Raw genomic sequence first — 7,667 nt, 5'->3', positions numbered from 1 at the left:
TTATTTATTACTACCTGAATCTCTGCTTAGATCACAGTTAACTGCAAAAAAATAGGCACCTTTAAGGTAAGAAAAGCACTCCCCAGGGGTTTTATCTAGAAGTGCTTTAAAACGGTTTCTCCAGTTGACACTTAGGACTTTTACAGCATATTAATTGCATCCTGCCGCTGTTTTTTATGAGAATCTGCCACTGGTCTGAACTAGTGCTTTGCAGAAAATAGCACCAGGCAGAGAGTGAGCACTGTTCACCTGGAGATCTGGAAGCACTTTGTGAGAGGGCTTAGGGCAGGAGAAAAATTACTTTCCTCATTCTCTCTTCCACCCTGTAAGAAACAGAGTGCCCCGTATTAGTACCTGGTAGAGAGACAGTGAGAGTATCTGGAGGGGTGGAGGAGAGGTTTCACTCCCACTCCTACCTGCGAGACACAAAATGGTGAGGCATGTAGAGAACTGCCTCCATCAAGCCCAGCTGCAAGCCCTGGCATGGGAGGCTTGGGCACGGGTGGATTGCCACGGGGCAGAGATCCTGCGAGGGATCCCAGGGGAAGCTGCTCTAACTTAGGGCTGTCCGGGAAATTTCTCTTGGGCCAAAACCCAGGTCATGTGAAGTTGTCTTGCAGCCACCCTCATTTCACTCCTGTGCTGTGCTGCGAGGACGCTCATCCACAAAAACTTGCCTGGAAACTGAGTTGTATCCTCAGCCAGAAGATGACAATATTTTAGCCATGAGAGGTGCCTTCTTGGCAGGTTTCCCCCCATTTTATGAAAGCAGTCTCAGCCATGGGGATCTTAGAGCTACCACCTGTACTGAACCACTGAGCCCAGCAGCTGGGATGGAGTTGCAGATGACCCCCTGGTCTGTGCTCTCCGTGCTCTTAACAAGGTCTGTCTTTATGGCATCTTCTGCTGACACCGAAAAACCCCCACTACCCTGGGAACATAAGACAGCCACAGGACAGTGTGCAGCGTATGGCTGGCCGTGAGCTGTAGGAGAGCCTGCAGCTAACAAAGATCACATTTCTCCTGGCTTGTGCTCTTCCAAGGGAGATCACAATCATGTTTTATGTTTATAAGACATGCTCTCTTATTTCGAGGGAGTGAACAGAGAGTATTCAGAGGAAACCAACATTTCTATTAGTGTCTTCTACTGTATTTCTTTGCTATAGGCTCTATGTGTTACATACAGCTCTGCTGCAAAAGGAGAAATAATTATTTGGAAAGCAGTTACTGTTCTTAAAGTATCAGATATGTTACACTTCATTATGATAGTCTCAGTAATATGCAAGAGCACTGACTTTCCTGGGTATGATAAAGCGTATGGGATACATACTTTAATCAGTTTGGGCTAATCTGTGTGTTTTGGAAGCACTTAGAACATAAAAAATGTTCAGGCAATCTAGGAAGATTAAGAGCTGAATGACAGATACAAAAGTAAGATACTTTTTTTCTTCTCCCTCCAAAACCACTGTCCAGTTTTTGTAGATCTGAAAGTCTCTAGCAAAATAATGCTTATACAGGAGAATGTATAATTTTTTTTTCATGAGCAAGCTTTAAAAAGCACTGAATAGTTGTGAAATCAGGTGCTTGAAGCATCATTCTGAAAAATATAAAAAGCCAATACTTCTACAATTCTTGGAGGGAAAAATGACAAGCAACAAAAGTGGAACTGATGGGACAAGTCTGAGACAGAGGTGTAGAAAGGAGAGATGAGCACCAGCAGGAGGTGCAGATATCGACATAGTATTTCACTTTGCATGGAGACTGCGTTGAGTGTCAAAAGTAAAATGTGATTTCTTCCCAAGATACTTGTTCTCCCTTGGACTGTACCTTCTTGCTTGCGATGATAACCCCAACAAGTGTTCTCAGCTTCATGCTGGGAGCCCCTTTCCAGCAGGATCCAGCAGCCCATCCCACAGCAGTGGATGTAGTAGAGCTAGCGAGGGCTAGGTGGCATACTGGATACGTTGGAGAGTCACCTCCAAGGACTTCCTTCCACATCCAGCAAGGGTTAGGCTGAATGAAATTATCTCTTTGCAAGCAGCTTTCTGTGTCATTAAAAAAACAAAGCAACCGATGCTTCCAGTGAAGACAGCATCAGTGTTTTGCTTTCTAACATGCCTCATGGGGGTATCAATTTTAAACCGCATGTAGAAATGGAGTCTCCCCCACCAGATCAGCGCCTGGGTGTTCTGCGGGGCTGTGTTGGCTCTGTTTCACATTATCAGGGCTCAGCTGCCAAGATTTGCAGTGGTGACGGGTGACTGGGGTGCCTCCACCTCCCAGTGGCCCACACAGGTCAGCTTGGGGTGCAAAGTGGGGGGATTCAGTAAGCGAGGGACATCAGATCCTGGGCATCAGGAGGTCCTTCCTCAGACACTTTCACAAGGACTGAAGCATAGAGCCTATGCTGGATGTTTAAATGATAGAGGCAGAAATACCTCAGGGGACAAATTTCTCTTGCCTGAGCACAGACTAAATTAATTTCTTCTGCTAATGGGGAAAAGACAGATGTTTCATCATGAGCAGACAACAGGGGTTCCCCTTTGCACCTTCCTGGCCAGAGCGGAGGGCAGAGGTCGTTGTGTTGCTGGTGGCTCTCAAGGAGCCGAGTGTGGGGTGAGTGGTTCAGTGCCCCTCCCAGCACGGGCATGGCCCAGCAAAAAGTAGGGCTGTGAGTCTTCTGCCCCACTGGCCATGCAATGGCCATGGGACCCTGGATGTTCCTCATTCCTTGGGGCATTGGGAAAGTGCAGTCTGGCTCTGGGGAGAGATGCTCGATGACTGGGGATGAGTTGCAAAAGGAGCTTCAGTTTCCCTTATCTGTGCAACAGGGCTGCTGATGTTCCCATGTCTCAGAGGGGACAGGGTGGACTTAAAGGGCTGTCTTTGTAAGTGGCTGGAGATCTTGTCGAGGTGCTCTGCAAGCTGGAAATATCCATGTGATTCACTCACTTTCCACCTCCACCTTCCCCCGCTTCATGCTGCCCACGTTGTTTTTTTGTTATTAATTGTTTTAGATTCAGACAATGCCTCTCCTTTGGCCTCAGGCAGACACACTGGCTGAATCACTAAACACTTTAACACACATCTGCTGAGGCAGCAAAACTCAGTATCTCCTTTTCTCTTTTTCTGTCTCTCCAGTATCACAGTCAAAAGGTGACTGAGACACAAAGTAGATCTGAAATTGGCTGAAAAGGGAAAGTGCTCCCAGCTGAAGTGCAGAAAACACCTGCATCTAATAAAAACAAATGAGAAACATCATCAATAACCAGGAGAAAAAGTAGTGTAAATAAAGAAAGAGTATAAATTCAGATGATCTCTGGGAAACTTGAATAGATGCCCTAGCCTGCTGTCTTCTGGGGGTATTGTCTAATTATTTACCTTGTAGTGCAATAAAATACGGGGGGTTGCCGTGTCTCTCTAGCATAGACTAAGGTGCTCTAGAAACCTTGCTGTGCATGTGGGTGCCATGGTGATGGGTGACACAGAGATACGATAGATTGTTGCTGTGGCAGGAGAGGGCCATCTCCTAGAAGGAGGAGTTGTCCTAAAAAGGATACTCCTTTCTGCCCTTGTAAGGTTTTACATATTCTAAGTATTTGGATAATGATTCAAGGTAGATAAGATGCTCGGAGTTGACTGAGAATCTTCAAGTCCCTTGCAGGCTGTGTTGGGTGGAGGTGGGATGTCCTTTGCCTCTGTGGTCATGTACCTGCTGCTGGCCCCATGAAAAACAGTGAGGAGTACTTTACCTTGAGGAAATGACTCCTGACTGTGACCTCCCTCCAAGCCTGCTCTGTGCACGTTCATTCCTGAACCTTTGCATAGTGCCTGAGGAGCTGGCATGAAAATAACCTCTTGAAGCCCTGCTGATTTTATTTTTTCTTTTTTCATCTTTCAACCACTCTGGATTCCCTTCTGCTCTGTGCATGAGCCAAGATGGATATAGGCTTTTCATCTCTTTTTGTGATGCCATGTGCCTGAAAATGTTCTTGTCTGAATGAATGTTACCACCAGGAATACACCAAAACCCCTGTCCGAAGGGCAGGGAGGCGTAATTTTCATGGAGAGTCTCATGGGTGGGTGTCTGGCTGCACCATGACGGGAGTGGGTATGGATGGTTTGGAGGTGTTCTAGGGGTGAGGAAACATGATCCCTATAACCTGATTCTGAAGCGCTCTCAAAAACCAGCCTGTCTCTTCTGCTGAGGTGCTGCAGAAGTTTCCAGGGACATCCAAACTACTCTGGGATCTGTGGGTAGCAAGTGCTGGCTGTTACCATTTGTAGCCCTTTTAAATAGGGAGAACTCTCCTACCTGTGACTATCACACCTTGATTTTTTGCAGAGCTTTCTGCTGGTGGGATGCCTGTGCACAGCTGTCTTCATTAAATACCCACAGCCAGCAGTTATATATTTCAAAGGACAATTAAGGTCCTCACCGAATTAATGCAGGCTGCAGCTTAGAGCCTCAGCTTCCCTGATGTGAAAGGGAACTATCCTGTCTCCATCCCACCCCAGACACATGCATGGAGCCTCGTCCCTGAAGGTCTGCAGAGTGCTGTAAGGTCAGAAATGAATGTAGAATTTTGGGGTCCTTCTGAGACACTGGGGACAGCAGGTTCTGTGATGGTGGTACTGGCTCATGCAAGACTGGATGGAGACGGACCCAAACCAGAGGGGCCCTCAAACCCTGCTTGGATACATCCTCTTCTTAGCTACCAGTAACTGGCCTGGATGTGGGCTCATGATTATATCCCTGAAGTAATTCCCTGGACTTCTCCTTACCCCCACTCTATAATTATTCATAGTTATTTTCTAATGGCTGTCCTACCACTTGTTTTCTTTCTGGCTTGCTTTTTCTTCTGAGTAATGAAAACACATCAGTGGCCTTTCTCCAAGAACAGTTATTAAAGCCATCACCCCTGCCTATCCCCCCTCCCCTCGTTTAAAGCCTATCAAGCTCCACTGGATTTGTGGCCAGAGTTTGCATCAAATTACTATTTTAGGGCTGCCAAAATAAGCACAACCAGAAAGTTGGAAGGGCGGGGGGAAGGGGAAAGAAGAATAGGGAGAGAAAGTTATAATCTTCCCAGATCACTATTAATTACATTTATAATAATTATACTTTTCCAGACGGTTACACTGCTGACAAGCAGGAGGATCAGCTCTTGCAGGGCAACCTGTGTGTGTATTTTGGCCTTTGCTTTTGCTCTGCAACAAGTCCTTTGTGACTTGAAGCTGCTGCTGGGACACCTCTGTCCCCAGTGGGATGGAGAGGACAATGTGCATGTGCAGGGAGCACGGATGGCTTCACTCCCTCGATGACAGAGCTTGCTCCCACAAACACGTCCCAGCTTGACCTGCCAATTTGTCACCTCCTCTGAGGCTGAATTTCAGTGCCTTGTTTTGTTAACCCAGTCCCCAGCACAGCAGAGGTGGGGTGCAGGATGCAGGTCTTGGGGTGGTTGTCTACAGCTGTTGCTCAAGGCAAAGAAGTATTAAGGGGTGCTCTCTCATGGCTCTGGACTGAGCTGTGCCTCCTTCCAGTCTCCTGGGAACATGCTCTTGCACAGGTGGATCTAGTGGATGAACACAGCAGTTCAGAGTAGCTCCCACAAGTCAGACTGTTCCTCATGTGTCACAGGATATTTATTTATTTAAAGGGGTGTAGCAATTAGAGAAGAGAACAGAGATGTCAAAAGGCATTTTGCTTTTCTCCAACCAGCTCCTTCTTCTGGTGCCTCTCTCTGAGGCCACTGTCCTCCCCAGTCTCCCGCAGTGCTGAAATCCATGACAAGGGTCTCCCTTGCACTGCAGCCAAAGTTATTCTCTCCTCTCATTGCCTTTGCTTGACATTTGCTGCTTAACACCCCCTCTCCTATCCAAAGTCAGAGGTGTGAGGACCCAAATACTCGTCAGAAGCAAAACCTTAAAGGCATTAAAATAACACATTTTGTCATTGACCCAGTTATCTCCATTTTCAGAGCTCTCTTACTTCAGACACATCAAAACTTTGGATCTCACATATTCTCACCTGTAATGTGATACATTTTATGTCTTCTACCAAATGCCCTCCCTAAAACTGCATATTACACAGGCCCCTCAGTGAAGAACAGAAACACCCTCTTACTAGTGGGGAAACATTTTTATACAAAATCCACTTTGTCTCCAGCCTGTGAATCCTGATCCTCTAGGGTAAACTAAAATAATACCGACTCTTGAACTAAAATTCATAACTCTCCTGCCTGTGACAAATCACAGCCTCAACTAGAGATATTAATTTTATGGCATATTACAGCTTCCCCTGCAATTTACCTGTCCCCTAGGATTCTAAAGGCAATAATTATCTCTCCGTTTGTCCACCCAGGACCAACAGCTTCTTTACCTCCCCTTTTCCATCTTCCTCCTCTGCTTTCCAGTTGCTGGCTCCCTTAAGATAGACAGGCATAGCCATCACAGCGGAGAGACACAGGTGGTGTTCGTGAGCCAGGGACAGATCTCCCTGGCACTCCTGACAGATGGCTTGCAGCGGTGGTCCCCTTGCTCTCTCACTTGTGCAGTAATTGCAACAGAGCAAGAGCTGAATGGCCCCACTGCCAGTCTGCCACCCTAACTCCCTTACCTCCTTGGTGATGGGAGGCATTTTCACCCTTTGAACAACACATCCTTTCCCCTTGTTTTCCCTAGGAAGCATCCTGCCTCCCTTTTCTGCCCTGCTTTCTGCCTGGAAGAGCAGAGCATTGCTCATGGATGCCCCAGCAAGAGTCCTTGCCACCATCTGATGAACAGCCCTGGGACACACTGGTCCATATGTTGAGACTGGCCCTAAGGATTGTTTTACTCAGTGTTAAAGGAAATAATGAGTGCTATTAAACTAGATGCATAAAAAGCAGTATTAAAGCATACGTCTGAAAAAAGTAGTTGAAATAAGAGCAGATGCAATAATCCAGGGAGGAGGTGAGGGAAAACAGAGTCTGTGCCCAGTACAGAAATAGTGAGGCCTTCAACGTACAAGTGTCTCTTGGGCTCCCAGATTCAGAGCACACATCAAAGACCTGAACTTGGTCCAAACCATCATTTCAATTCTTTTCCCCCTGCCCCCCTCCCTTTTTCTTTTTTTTGAAGAGGGAATCTCCACAGCCTCTTGTGAACCAAGTTTCACAACCTGGGGCATGTGGCTTTCTCTGCAGTCTTCCTATTTTCCTTTCACAGCCATACTGTGGTAGGCTAAGAGGGAGGGAGAGGGAAAGTCAGAGCCACTTATGCCTTGCATTGGTCCTAACTCCTCAGAAAAGTCACTGGGAGGTTGAGTGAAGCTCTCACAGCGGGAGCCAGCACCCTCATGGATCTTTGCTGGGAAGGGCATATGAGTCTTGTGCTTTTGCAGCCTGAGGAAATGTAGTGACTCAACACACTTGTGCCAGTGGGTGACATAGTTGTGTTGGGATGCATGTGTCGGCATCAGGAATTCATTCAGTATTCCCCCTGCATGTCAGGCTGACAGGAACTCGCTCAGATCGAAGGCACACTCCGACACATGTGACGTCGCGTCTTTGAGGGCACTTCTTGCAATAGTCCCGGGAAAATGCCAGCCAACTGTGTGCTGCTGGGCAAGAGGAGGGTAATGGCAACAGGGCAAGGAAGCACAGCCCTCCTACAAAAGAAAA

Source organism: Coloeus monedula (assembly GCF_965178545.1).
Source record: "Coloeus monedula genome assembly, chromosome: 7".
NCBI classification, from domain to species: domain Eukaryota; kingdom Metazoa; phylum Chordata; class Aves; order Passeriformes; family Corvidae; genus Coloeus; species Coloeus monedula.
Note: the sequence above shows the minus strand (reverse complement) of the source record.